Genomic DNA, 14678 nt, shown 5'->3' on the forward strand with positions numbered 1-14678 from the left:
TAGTTGGCCTGCACCGAAAGCAAAAAGTTACTTATCCAATCCAAATCTATCTACAGTGGAGAGAGAGTTGGCGATGAGACCCCTGATGGAAAAACCTAAGGTATGGTAACAATACAAATGGGGATCCAGAGGAGCGTTGTCGCAGGCCCTTTTCCATTGAAGGGAGGGGGGAGCACCCCAGTAAGCAACTGTGTCTGTGGGATGTCCCAGCCATGATCTGCTGAGCAGCTGACGGCTGACACCTGCTTCTACCATTCCTAAGTATCATTACAGCCATGTCTGTGCAATCAGCTCGTAGAACCCTCCCCCTGCCCTCGCTAATATCCAATATCCAATTTAGACCTATGGCTACAACACCGGGTTTGTCTTGTGCATACCACTGAAGCACAGTTGAGATGCCTGGTTTTTGCACGTTACATTTCTGGTTTACATGTATAGTAAGACATGCAGTATGTTTGGCTAACATTTAATCACGAGATGGTAGTACTATCACCTGCAAATGTGACACCAGAGAGAGCGACTCGCTACGGCTACAATTTCATCCGGGGCAATTGAATAATGTCAGTCTAGAACTCTTATGCAAGAGGGCAGCGACATGATGATGGGCGTTCTGCTCATATAAGCAAGGACGTTTCCCAGTCTTCACAAGGTGCTGAAATCTCTGTCTGGCCTTTGAGGCGTTCCCTCATTACTCACAACAAACCATACATTGTGCTATTTAATGGTACCTAGACTTATAAATCGAGTTATAAATACTTTTGAGGACTGTAGTGAGGAATCATGTGGTTACAGAAATAATGGTTTCATTACGCTGACTGGGCTCATACTAATTCTACCGATATTTGTTCTTATTTTGTGTCAAAATCAATTTCGAAGAGAACATTTCCCGTGGTGGGGGGCGGCACGGTGGTGTGGTGGTTAGCACTGTTGCCTCACCGCAAAAAGGTCCTGGATTTGACTCCACCCAGTGGCCTTTCTGTGTGGAGTCTGCATGTTCTCCTCATGTCTGCGTGGGTTCTCTCCAGGTTCTTCAGCTTCCTCCCACAGTCCAAAGACATGTTCTGAGGATCAGGTTGATTGGGGACTCTAAATTGCCTGTAGGTTTATGGATGTGAGTGTGAATGGTTGTTTGTCTCTGTGTTGCCCTGCGATTGGCTGGCGACTGATCCAGAGTGAACCCCGTCTCTCTCCTGAAGTTGGCTGGGATGGACGCCAGCGACCCTGTGTGCAGAATAAGCAGTTTGAAGATGGATGGGTGGACATTTCACGTGGTGGATAGCAGCCTTATCCTAAAAAAATAACATGCATGATATTCTAAAGTTGGTTGGATTGTATTTATGTGTTAGTCATTATTAGGATTAGGTTATTAGATAAATACCATTGGCGCATCCCCCATGAGGCATTCTGAATGGTTTACATACAAATCTACAATGCATTTTCATTTCAGGACTGAGCTCTGGACAATCACACTGACATTTTGGTGAGGTTCATGTAACAAAACCTCACCTTTGTCTAACGCAGAATTTCTTCTTCTAACAAATATTTTATGGTTCATGGGCATTTGAGTAGTTGCACCAACATAATCTTGATTAAAAATGAAAATATTAGAGAACTCGCTGGATATTGAATTTGCCACAATGTTTGTCAGAGGAAGCAAGCATTAGTTTGGAGCCTTGCAGGACACTTTACAGAAATTTACAGCATGACCCTTGGAGAGGAATCCACACCAACTGGACTGACCTGTGTCAGAATAGCACAGTGTCAAGCCTCAGCTGCGTCCAGTGACCCACTCTCGAATGTGAAGTGAGAACATGTTATGTGACACTGGACTGAAATGGGGAAAATGTATAATTTCAATGTCAATGCCAAAATAAGTGTTACTTGTTGGCAGTTCCGTCATTATGAAACTGAAAACTTGACTAAAAGTGTAGTATTATGTGCTTGGCAACGACATACAATGATATAGAGCCAATCTATAAATAACACCTTTATGGGAGACTATAATTCTCTCGCTCATCAAATTGAACACCAGTTTGTGGAGAATGAACCTAGAGATGCAGAACATAACATGACATTTATTGGATGGGATATTTAATTTTCATGTATTTGAATAAAAGAATACAATATACAGTATCTATAGGGCCTAAAAACACTGGCTGATTCGTGACTGTTTTTTTGTTAAAATCGAGGTAACAGCCTGGCAGCAAGCAGCTAGGCAAGGCAGAGGTTCAGTTGTCTGTAGTGCAGTGTAGATATGGATGGATGGATGGATGTATATAAGTTTGTTTGTATGTCTGTATGTATGTATGTATGTATGTATGTATGGTAGTGTGCACACAACAGCACGGACGCCGTGTCCTGTCAGAGACGCCAGAATCTCAGCCACCCCCGGTTGCCAAATGGAGATGATATTTAAGGCCGTCCCACCCCGGCTCAGGTGTGGCTCATCCAGCTGACGACACTCCAATCAGCACCTGCAACAAACAACCAAAACCACCAGGACACCTGGAACGTGGCAGGAGGAGGGTTGTCCCAGTAGTTTGCAGCCTGAATTTTATATTATGCAAGCTGAACTTTCTCTGCATGCTTGCAGTGTTTGACTTGTTGCAGACCCATTTGAGTGTGGGTGCCTTGACCTGCTCCCTTGAAATTGAAACCGCCAGTGTGGTCAGGGGGATGCTATAATTGTACCAGGCTCGCTGGTCCATCTGCACCCTGTCAAACAAGAGTACCCGCCCAACCAGGACCCAGGTCACATTTCATCGAGTCAGTTCTCTGTCAAACCCAGACATGACCGGACCTCTCCTAGCACCTCAAAAGAGGAAAACATGCACTTAACCTTCACAAATATTCATTAAAATAGCATTACATTAAGCTCCACTATGGTGATGTTGTTCTGCAAAATATTTGGTTTGTGTCAAGTACAACATTTTATATCCTTTTTTAGATAAAAAGAATTGGACGTCTGCAAAGTAAAAACACTGTTAACTTTATTTTATAAAAGTAAACACTGTGTAAAGTGAGATTAGGGGCTTTGATTTTGTCCTTAACCACAATATTAACAATCACACAGGTGCTAAATCAAACTAAACAGGTCACCACCGTTCATTCAAAAGGATAAACTAGACCCCAACACATGAACACCTCATGCTCTAGTTGGAAAATGTTTATTCGACCGTATAAAACATGTGTCAGTGCACCTGCTTGAGATAAAGGGCCAGCATTTCAGAGGCTTGGAGTACAGTTTATGACCAGGGTTCATTGCACAGGCTGCACTGTGCATGTAACGTGCATGTACACCTGTCCCAGTGCCACAACCAAAAGGGACAAATATATATACATATATATAGTTATATATATGCAGTAGTATGTAGTAAGCTTGGCCTTTATAGGTTTGTCCTCTCTTTGTTTTACACAAGGGTTCGTTGGAGTGATTCTGCATCTAATGGATGGTTACATAATAAAGACATTATCAAGTTGCCCATTGAGCCTTCGCACAGGGATTTGTTTAAGTTTTGCAGTTCCATCAATTTGCGAGAATTGGGAGACAAGTTTTTTTCAAAATCAAAGGAGCAAAAACTGACATATCCCGACTCCCAATTTTTATAGTCGTTAGCAACTGAGCCAAACTAAAGAGTGCCCTAACTGATGGAAAAAGCTTGGAGAGCTTCGTATACTTCTTTCTTTAACATTTGTATTAAACAGACTGATGTGCAGTTCACCTAATAATGTTTTTTGCCTCAGGCACTACTTAGCTGTTATCTCCCCACCTACAGTAGCAAATCCATAGTATATGTAAGTGTTTTCACAGGCTGTGTATACTCTTCATGCTGTGCACACTGACCTTGTCAAATGTGAACTGGCCCCTTTAATCATGGTTAAAGCAGTAATATTATTGGAGGAGATCCTTCTTCATCCACTAAAAGAGCTAATGGTGCTACTTATCAGGCAGTCAGAATTAAGTTCACAGTAGCCATTATAGGATCTACAACAAGTGTGGACTCTCAACACACATTACCAGGTGGGGCAGTTATCACGGGAGTCTACATGTCTGTGTATCTGTACTGAAGACCTCTTACAGTTGTATTTTTCAAAGCATTGGTGCTGATATGTTTTTTTCGCATATAAATTGATTAGATTTCAAATGTACCTTTTATATGATGCCTGCATTTTAATTATATTTTGAAAGAAAAAATATTCTCTCCAAGTACAGTCTATTTACCATTTATATTTCATGTTTCGATGCCATCTAGACTACTGAAGTCAAAGCAAAATTCCTATTTTATAAGTAGAAATTCTTAAATAACCAGGACTGGAATGTATAGAATTCCCTCTTTCAGTTCCTGTTATTCTAGGCCTGTAACACATGTCTAATGGCAGCTGATGGTATAACTGAATGTCAGTTACATAATCTCACTTTAGGCCATCCTACTTTCCCAGTGCAGTTGGCGCGTCACAAGATGAAATACTTTAATTACAACGTTTTGGCAATTTGTTTGAAAGTGTCACACCCCCTTTGTTTTGTACTTTGAGAGTATGTATACATTTGAAGACAGCCTGTTGCCCTGCAGAAGTTCACTGTGCAGATGTAGTGTCTGCTGCCCCCTGTTGCTTTTCTCTGGCCCTCTTCCCACCATAAACAGGACGGGCTTTGGGGTCATCGTACGTCATCAGTAGCTGAACTATGAATTAACCTCCATGACATGAGAAAACCTCAAGCTGGATCTGTTGTTTTCAACTTGTATAAGTTGTAAATGAATGAGATTATGTTCTATACTTCTTCCTTTGATGCTACATTTTATACTCTGGGTTTTATTTATTTTTAAACTAACAATTTGTTCTAATTTTTAAAATATAAGAAGAACCAGTGGTTAAATCATTATCAGAATCCACTTGATCATTCTGAGCCAAAAGAATCGTTTTAGGGTTAAATTAAGAAAAAGAAAAATTACAATGTGTCCATTCGGAAGACACTCGACTCCAAAATAGCTTGCATAGCTCAATGTTTCTGACGGGCAGGTGCAACTGGGTAGGGCGGATCATGTTTTCACTGTATGGATGGGCGTGAATAATGACCTATTGTCAGGCTGGGACATGGCTGGACCCAAACGCAAAACAAACTGACACAGCCGTCAGGAGGTGAGTGAATATAGTCAGTTTATTAATCGACACGACGGTGGAGGTGGGGCAGGGGCGGGCGTGAGGAGTGCAGGTGAAGGAGGGGGTCCCAGGTGATGATCTCCCCGACAGTGCGCGGTGCCCAGTGGTCCTCCCACGTGCAGGAACAGACAGGTGTCACTGTAACCGAGGAGGTGAGACAAGAGGTAAGTAACGAGGTCAACATACGCGACGTAAGTAACGATCCGACGTCGGCAGGTTGTCAGGCTCTCCTTCTTGTCCCCTGGTGATTGTGGCTCCGGTGTAGGTGCGTGATTGCGGGACTGTGACAGGTGCATGCGAAGCCAACCTCTCTCAGATCCACCAGAGGGAGACCTAAACCAGCCTTTACCTGGGTCCAGAGGGGGGGACTCTGACAAAACAAAGATAAGCATTTTTTTCAATCTAAATTAGATTGTGATGAAGATCAAGACTCTTGTTAGGGTCCTCGCTACGACTAGTCGTAGAGGAACCTATTGTATTTCAAGGAATTATCATTATTATTATTATTATAATTATTCTCACAAACCGGATTCAAAAGGCCTTTGGGAGGCATCACAACCAAGGTGTCCAACACGTCAGGCATGTTGACTTGATAATGGAATTGTAAAATGTAGGGCCCTTTAACAGAAAAACTGTTATTATCCATTTTTAAAACAGTGTTTTTTTGTGGTTCCTTTCATCTTGACCATGTCCCCAGTGTCCCCCGTGTCCCCCCACCTAGCCATTGGCTGCCCTAGGTGATACTAAAATGTCTTGGCCCACTTTGAACCATAACCTTTTAAAAGTTAAATAAGAATATTTATACCAACACTACTTGTGTCCGGATGTTATTATATGATCCCAGATCCTAGGAAGTTATTGCTAACTTGTTTTAACTTTTTCTTCTTATTAACTAGAATTTACTTTGACTCAAACACTATATCTTTGTATTTTGGTACGCTCACATCTGATTTTAACATAGAGGTAAAACGAAAAGACTGGATGTTTATCATGGACAAAAGTCGATTTTCAATATATGCTCAGATTTTTGAAGGCTGGTTGTTTCTTCTCTTTAAAGTAATTTTAGAATTCACTCAGCTATTTATACAGTGAGGAAAATAAGTATTTGAACACCCTACTATTTTGCAAGTTCTCCATCTTGGAAATCATGGAGGGGTCTGAAATAGTCATTGTAGGTGCATGTCCACTGTGAGAGACATAATCTAAAAAAAAATCCCCAAATCACAATATATGATTTTTTAACAATTTATTTGTATGATACAGCTGCAAATAAGTATTTCAACATCCAACGAACTGAATACCAAACAACAGTCCTTGGAGTCTAAAGTAACAGGTTAACTCTCCACCAACAGTTCTCTTCAAGAGGCGCTGGGCGAGCAGCGGGCCAAAGACTACCAGAAAGCAGAACACAAACTGCTGAAAATTGAAACAGAGGCTCTGGCTGAGTTAGAAAGGATCCAAGAGGAGACCTACAAAGACAAAGGTCTCCACCATTGAATTCAGTGAAGTTGTGCCTCTTGAGAACATCTGCCTCTACTTAAAGAAAAAGAAAAGAGGCATTTGTGGGAGGCGGATGCAAGACCAGCAGTCCCCTCCTCCCGCGCTTCAACCCCACTAACAACGTGAGAACGTAGTCTGATAGTTTCATTCAGCCGTCATTGGAAAAAAGGTCCTCGGTTTAATCTTTTAAGTTATGCAGCAGGTGAGTTAGACACACATGTCCCCTTCTATAGTTTCAGTGATGCCATGCCAATATTATAAACATATTATCATACTTATAATAGATATAATAGATAATATAGGACTAATATCATAGACAATAATATAGGACTAATATCATAGAAAATAATATAGGAGAAATTATATTTAACATAATATAGGACTAATATCATAGAAAATAATTAAGGAGAAATTATATATAACATAATATAGGACTAATATCATATAGCATAATATATGGCTAATGTTATATAACATAATACAGGACTAAAATCAAATAACATAATATAGGAGAAATTGTATATAACATAATATAGGACTAATATCCCATAGCACAATATAGCAGACATGGCATTGCACTTAGTTTTTCTAAAATGATATAACATAATATAGGGATAACATCATTTCAATCCGGAGAGACTTGTTGAAGTTTGAACAGTGCTTTATTATAACATGCATTAATTTTGTTATTGCAATGTGTTTGGGGCTTGGACTCCATCCTGCCGTAGGAAAGACCAGGGGCCGGGATGCTGAGCCGAGCTATATCCCCCCCTTCGGGAGTCCAGACACTGGTGATGGTGGTAGAGAATAAGTTGCTCCAATTTCCTGATGTGCCAGGTACTGCTGTAGATTGGAGGTGTCAGGGGTGGTGGCGGGTCGCCTTTGGTGCGCGCTGAAATGACAACTGACAGCAGAGAGAGAGAACAGTCTTTTAACGTTTGCCAGCCCTGATGCAATTGGTTTACGGTAACATCACCCACATCTGGTTGGCTGGTACTACCTGACCCCGCCCCTAATCAGCTGGCCGTGTGCCCCCATGGAGAGAGGGAGCCTACCGAGAATGGCAACGCCTGTCCAGTCTTCCTGACTGAATTTTCGCCTAAGCTTCATATAGCATAATACATGGCTAATATAACAAACATAGTATCATACTTTATAGTTCTAATGTAATATAACATAACATTTAACTAATATAGCAGACATGACATTATACTTTATATTTCTAATACAATTTAACATAATATCATAAAATAGCATCGTATTTCATATTTATAATTCAAATATAGCATTAGACTTGATAATTCTAATTTATAACATAGCTTAACTTAATACTTAGACAAACTATGTTTCCCACATAAAAAATAAACAAATCTCCTCCGTAAATCGCCACCTTAACGTGGTGGAGGAGTTTGCGTGGCTCAGTGATCATGTGATCTGTTGTCTCTGTGGCCCGAGGACAAGGTCTCAGGGGAGAGTCCAGACTAAGAGCGATTCAAAAAACATTCAAAATATCTGTATTTCCCAAAAAAATACAATCATCACACAGAAAAGAAAGGTTCTTAAATGGTTCTTTGCATATAAGAACGTGAAATGAAATAAAGTGTCATTATGAAATAAAGTGTAATTTGGAAATAAAGTGCCATTATGAAATAAAGTGTCATTATGAAATAAAGTGTCATTATGAAATAAAGTGCCATTATGAAATAAAGTGTCATTATGAAATAAAGTGTCATTATGAAATAAAGTGCCATTTGGAAATAAAGTGCCATTTTGAAATAAAAGTACCATGAAATAAATAAATGTGTACTTATGAAATAAAAGTACCATGAAATGATTACATGTATTTAATATTTATGTATTTATTGCAGCATTTATTTTTATTTCACGATGTATTTAAAATGCATATTTCATTTATATGTATTTATTCATTTATTTAATTTTGAATAAAATGGCATGCCATGGAAAATTGCCCAAGCATTCTCCCGTTGACTCTCATGTTACTGAGACTTTTTTTTTCAAAAATTGAGCCGTCAATGCATTTTCAAGGATTTGGTGCTCGCACTTACGCGCTTGCGTCATACGTGACTGAGCAAAGAGAGCGAGGGGGGTGGGGATAATAGATTGGTCGTAACACACTCACCCTTTTTAGAATCACATTCTGTTAACTTGTTAGAATGTTAACTTGTGTATAATTCCCAATTTCTATTGATGTATTTGCAGTTAATCTTGCTAAATTCTACAAGGCAAATGAATTAAGTTAAAACTTTTTCCTTGGCCCCATTTGACTTTGTAAGAAAATGTTCTGTTTTGTCTTTATTATTTGTCAGAATGCACCAGAATGCTTCGTTTGTATGTGAAAAAAAAATCTAGCCCCCCAACCCACAATAAAATTCACCAGCCGCCACTGCTCCTAAGGCATGACGCAATTTGGCTAACAAGTGCTAGCTATGTAAACAACAGTGTTAATCTAAAGCAGTGGTTCTCAACTGGTGGGTCGGGAACCCATTTTTAGTTGCATGGGAAAATAAAAATCAAGTCATCGTGTGATTTTATCACAGGGACTTTTTCTAATGCAGCGGAGTGTCGTTTTTTTTGCCGGCTCGTCCGTCCATGTTTTCAGTCGACACCGGCTGAATAAAAGTTACCTTTTATTTAATACCTGAAATTGACCAAAAGTAGTCTTGTGAAAGATTTTAAAGGAAATTGGCTCATCTGTGGTATTTTGAGAGGCTTTAATTTTGGAATGTTAGATCAGAATGTCCTGGTTAAATGTTGATATAAAAGGCCAAAGACCATGATAATGTCAAAGGTAAAGTTTGCAAAGCGGCATTCCTGGCGTTGCTCCACACAGTTAACGACCACTGACGCTTGGTCAAAAAGCGTCCTCGGCCGCATTTGGAACCGTTGGGCCAGTGCCCCGACGTGCAAGGAGGAGCGAGGACCCGTCCAACGCTGCTCGTTAATAGTTGCTTTTGGTTTCTTATTTTATTAAACATATTTCAAATGTAAAGAATTGTTAAAAGGTCATAGGTCAGCCCAGGTTCGTTTCAGTGATTCGTTGCTGTGTAGGTGGTGGGGACATGGAAGAATTAATATATTTAACTCCGTAAATATGCGAAACTGCTGAGAGATTTTAATTATTTATTGGTTTGTTTTAGTGCAATCATGGTGGACTTTAAACAGTATTTTATACATTTGTCTCTACACTGCCTTGAGCAACAAAAACTCCTATGCTGAAAAACAAAAATCATCAGTACTACTTCTAGAAAATGTCATTATTATATTTTTCTCCTAAACCCCTCAGACAATGCATCTGCAATGCCATATAGACCTTTTGAAGTTGTCTGAACCATTGTCTGTACTGTCAAACCTAATTGCGAGAATTCAGTGAAGACATTTGTAAAGTATTTGCAGTTGACCAAGCCTTTCACTGTCATCTCTGCTAGGGTTCAAATGGGGGTTCAAATGTGGTTCTTATGACATCTCATCTTTTACCTAATCATCAAGGCGGATCACAAACATGTGTAATTTCCTTTTGCAAGGTTTTGCAAGAAACCGCATGCACTGTACACCGGAAAGGTTTGACTCAGTTAGACTGTTCACATTCAGCTGATGTAGGCTTTTAGATCCTGAAAGAACAATGTTAGTCATTGAATACAGGGTTGTGTTTTTCCACAGATACATGAGTCCATACATGAGTGTACATGAGAGTCAGCCAAGATAATTGCTCAAATCTAGTTATATTATTTATTTTTCCGCATCGTGGTACACAGCATTGAACACATTGTAAACCTGTTTGGTTCTGTACATGTCAAATGTTTCACAGCTGCCCTTTTACATTTATATCCACAAATGTTGCATTTTTTACTTAAATAAACCCTTAGTGGCACTGATATGGATTCAAGATTTTACTCTTGTAAGTAAACCTATTGTGAAACCTCTATGCAGTTCAAAGGTCAGGGCTATATCAGTCCTGTTACCATGGAGAACCCATATTCAGATAAATCCAAAGAGCATCGGAAAGAAACCATAAGAACTAGCAGGCTGCTACTAATGACTTGTGCTTGTAGAATGTAGTGATTCATAATTCAAATCTGCATTCTGTGGAGTCTGCAATGCAAAAACTGTTTCAGTGGTTACTTATTTTTGATTAATCGATTAATTACACCTAAAAGGAAATGCTAAACAAGTCTAAGAAATTATAAAAAGAGCAATGTGCAAATCAATCGATTTATTTTCATATTTTTAGCTTTAAATCCAAATCAAGAAATATAGTATACGTATATATCAGCCACCACCTTAAAGCAGTTGGATTTAGTGACTTGCCTTACACAATCAAAGTTGACTTAGTTCTATTCTTATCCACGAATTATTCTAAACAAGTGAACAATTTACTTAATTTGAGGCTATTCATCTGAACTTGTGTTCATGAATTAGTGCATGGTGGCATTGGTAGAGGCCCCCACTGTTTCTTGCTGTCCTTCAGTCAATCGCTTTAGAGCTGCAATTTCAGTGACTGACATCATTGCTAATTAATTAACTATGCTACCTTGGGCTGATCTTCAGAGATCAGAAGGTTAGTGATTTCGAGGATGTCTCAGAGCAGAGACTATGTCCACTTAGTTCTTCTCTTTAACTCAAAGAGCTCTGACAAGTTTTAGATTTTGAACTTAACTGTTCGTGTTGAACATAGTTAAACTCACAGTAATGCCTTGTGTTGACTTCATTGATATTTTTTGTGTTAATTCATCGTTGCTCTTTAAGTTACCAGTAAAAAAAAAGAAGACTGAAAAACGGCGGCAGTTGGGGCGATAAGAAAGAAAATGCTTTTACGTTTCAGTTTTAGCGAAACTGTCTTTTTTAACCAATGGCCAGGTTAAAGACTAACCATAACCTACTGGTTATAAGTCACTGCATATAAAATTCAATTAATTCTTTATAAATGTATTTGAAAGTAATCACACAGTTGAAATCACATTATTATTTATAAAAAAAATGTCCATGTCTCCGTCCATGTTTTCTAATGTATTATTTCATTGCTGAAGAAACGACCTCTCTCCTTCTGGTAGATTTATTTGTCAGGTCACAGGTCAAGTAACAGCGCTGCGTTTGCAAAGGCAGGAGCAGTTCTGTCGGCCCGCAGGCCGGAAGAACCACTGACTAACATCAGGAAGAACGTCATGTTTTATAATTCTTGTTAGCTATAAAAGGAAAGATTTCTATTGGCCCTGAACTGGCGTCGAGGAGGAGCAGGTCCTCCAGACGCAACACAAGATCCAATCACATGCAATGTGTGGTCTCCTCATGTTAATGTAAACATAAAGAAACAAAGCATGAGTGTTGTATGGTGCTTGGTGCGTCTCTAACTCCCATCCTTATCCGATCTGTGTCTGCCTGGTTGGCACTTTATGCAGGGCCGGCGCTAGCCATTTCGGTGCCCTAAGCACAAATGCTTGGTGGTGCCCCCCCCAACCAACGAACCAACCAACCACCACCAAAGGAATAACAACCATTCAGAATTTCTTAGTTAGGTTCTCTTTATTCCCCAAACTTCTAAACATAAATAATTTACATAAACAAACAAGAAAATAAATTAAAAGAAATAAACTAAAGATAAAAGATAAAATTATAAATACCAAATACCACCACAATTACTATAAACACAGATTTGGAACTTAACATTGTAAACACAGAAAGTATTCAAGTATATAACCGTGTAAGTAATAATGTGCACATTTCTTCAGTAAATATTATACATAAGTACAAACAATACTAAAGTGCAAATAACCATACATAAGTACAAACTGCACAGCAGAATTTACTTTACCATCTTTATAAAAGACACCATTCTGCTATCGGATAAAACTATATTACGAACATTTTCACTACCATCAGTTGTCAAAGGTCCTAGGGAGGCACACGCCTGCATTTCTTGGCTGCAAAATCAGCTATCAGGTCATGTGACAGTTTCTGAGCCACGTCCCCATTAATGCTGATGACAGCCAGACCACTTAAACGTTCCCTAAATCACATCACGTTCAGTCGAAGGGTTTTTCCAAAGTTAACAGTACCAAGAGCCGTTTCCCACTCATCATTTCATTACGTTGTGAAAGTGTCACTTGTAGCTAAGCTACTTTTTCACTACACAGTAAGATTGTTTGAACATAATTGATAACAAACGCAAAAAAGCGTCCTGAAGTGCAAAGCAAACTAAGCTAATAGGCTAACGTTACCTGACTATATCTTTGATGGCTAAAAGAAACAGCAGGCCCAATTTAAGCATAATCAGAAATACCATTGCTAGCTAGCTAGCAACCTAAGGAATGATTGCTAGTCTTATTGCTAACGGTAACAGAAACGATAACGGTAACATTCAATGATAACAAAAACGTAATGATAACATAAAAAACAAATGATAACAAAAACGGTAACGGTAACAGAAACTTCGGGCGGCCCGCGTACGAGTACCGAATACGGCCCACCGGCGGTCCGTGCGGACATTATGAGCGCGAGTACATGTGGGCAGCCGGCCGCCCGGTGGCCGCTAGCAACGGTCCTCACGAGACAAAGTTTGGGGACCCCTGATTTAAAACATTGTCTTACCGGAGAGCGACGCGCGAGCATCATCCCGCTGTCTCTTCTTTTTTCCGCCCCCGACTCTTGATGCCTTTTCGAAGCCACTTCAAAGCTGTCTGCCACATTTGAGATTTGAGGCATAATCGAACAAACCACTGGGGGGGGGGGGGCGCACAGGTGGTTCCCCTTTTTCTCGACTAATTTGGTCTAGGCCTATTACTTATGTATTGCTTTTGCATATTAACATGCTTTAGACATATTTTATTTGTTATTTATACTAGTAGCCTACTGTGATGATTTTTCACGTCCCAGATGTTTTGATGCCCCCCCCCCCCACTTGGTGCCCTACGCGCAGTGCGTGATGTGCGTGTGCGGAGCGCCGGCGCTGACTTTATGCTTTTGCCCTTTGACCTTGCACTCCTCAATCAGGACAAGACAATGGCCCTTTCTCAATACCTGAGACGGCGAGAACGGACTCGCGTTCCCGCGAGAACACACTCGGGAGTCCTGACTCGCAGGTTCGGGAGAACGGAGGACGGTCATTTCCGCAATTGGAAAAGCAGCTGACTCGATGACGTCACCACGACAGCTGGTCTTGCTAATACGTTTTAATTTGGTTTTTGACTTAAATATTTTACTGTTAACAAGCTTTTGTCTCATTTTCATTTAAAATTAGAAATGGTATATATAATAATGAGCACCATATATATAATCAGTCATAAAATAATTAGCTATCATTTTAGGAGGAGGTTGGATACAGTAACAAAAAATAAACTATTATGCTAAAATATTCTAATGCCGTTTGTCTTGTTACTCAAACATCAAGAGGCTGATAATCAGTGTAGTGGTCCTCGTACAGCAAGCTGCGGACCACACATCAAAGATCTTACAGAGAACTATACAATAATGTAATAATAATGTGGAATTATTTTATTCATTATTATTATAATTCAGAGCTTCAGGGTTTCTTTGAAGCTGACGTTCTGCTGCCGGTTTAGTTTTTAATGTCCTTTAATTAAAACAACGTTAGTTTTAATGCACAATGATGGACAATAACAAGCTGCACTCTGCGGTTACAGACAATACGTTAAAGTTACATTTAAACATGAAGTTATGAATCTAAACTCTGTCCTCAAACGGACGTAACCGGTGAACAACATCAGTCTCTGACACCACATTAAAACTTATGAAGACTCGTTATAGTACAGTTAAATCTCATGTATAACCGCTACGGAGACGTGAAAACCAGCGGAGAATTTCACAGAAGACTCGCCGAAAACAGGCTGCTTTCTGTGGGCTGAGATGAGCTGACCGCCCGGTGCTGGAGGGTCTGACGGTCCGTTAACTACACCTCACATCTCCATCCACGGAGCACATTGTAAAAACACAAGTTGCTTAAACAACTAACTTCAGTCATAAAATTACATTACGTTACTTAAATA

The sequence above is a fragment of the Pungitius pungitius genome, chromosome 16, assembly GCF_949316345.1.
Source record: "Pungitius pungitius chromosome 16, fPunPun2.1, whole genome shotgun sequence".
NCBI classification, from domain to species: Eukaryota; Metazoa; Chordata; class Actinopteri; order Perciformes; family Gasterosteidae; genus Pungitius; species Pungitius pungitius.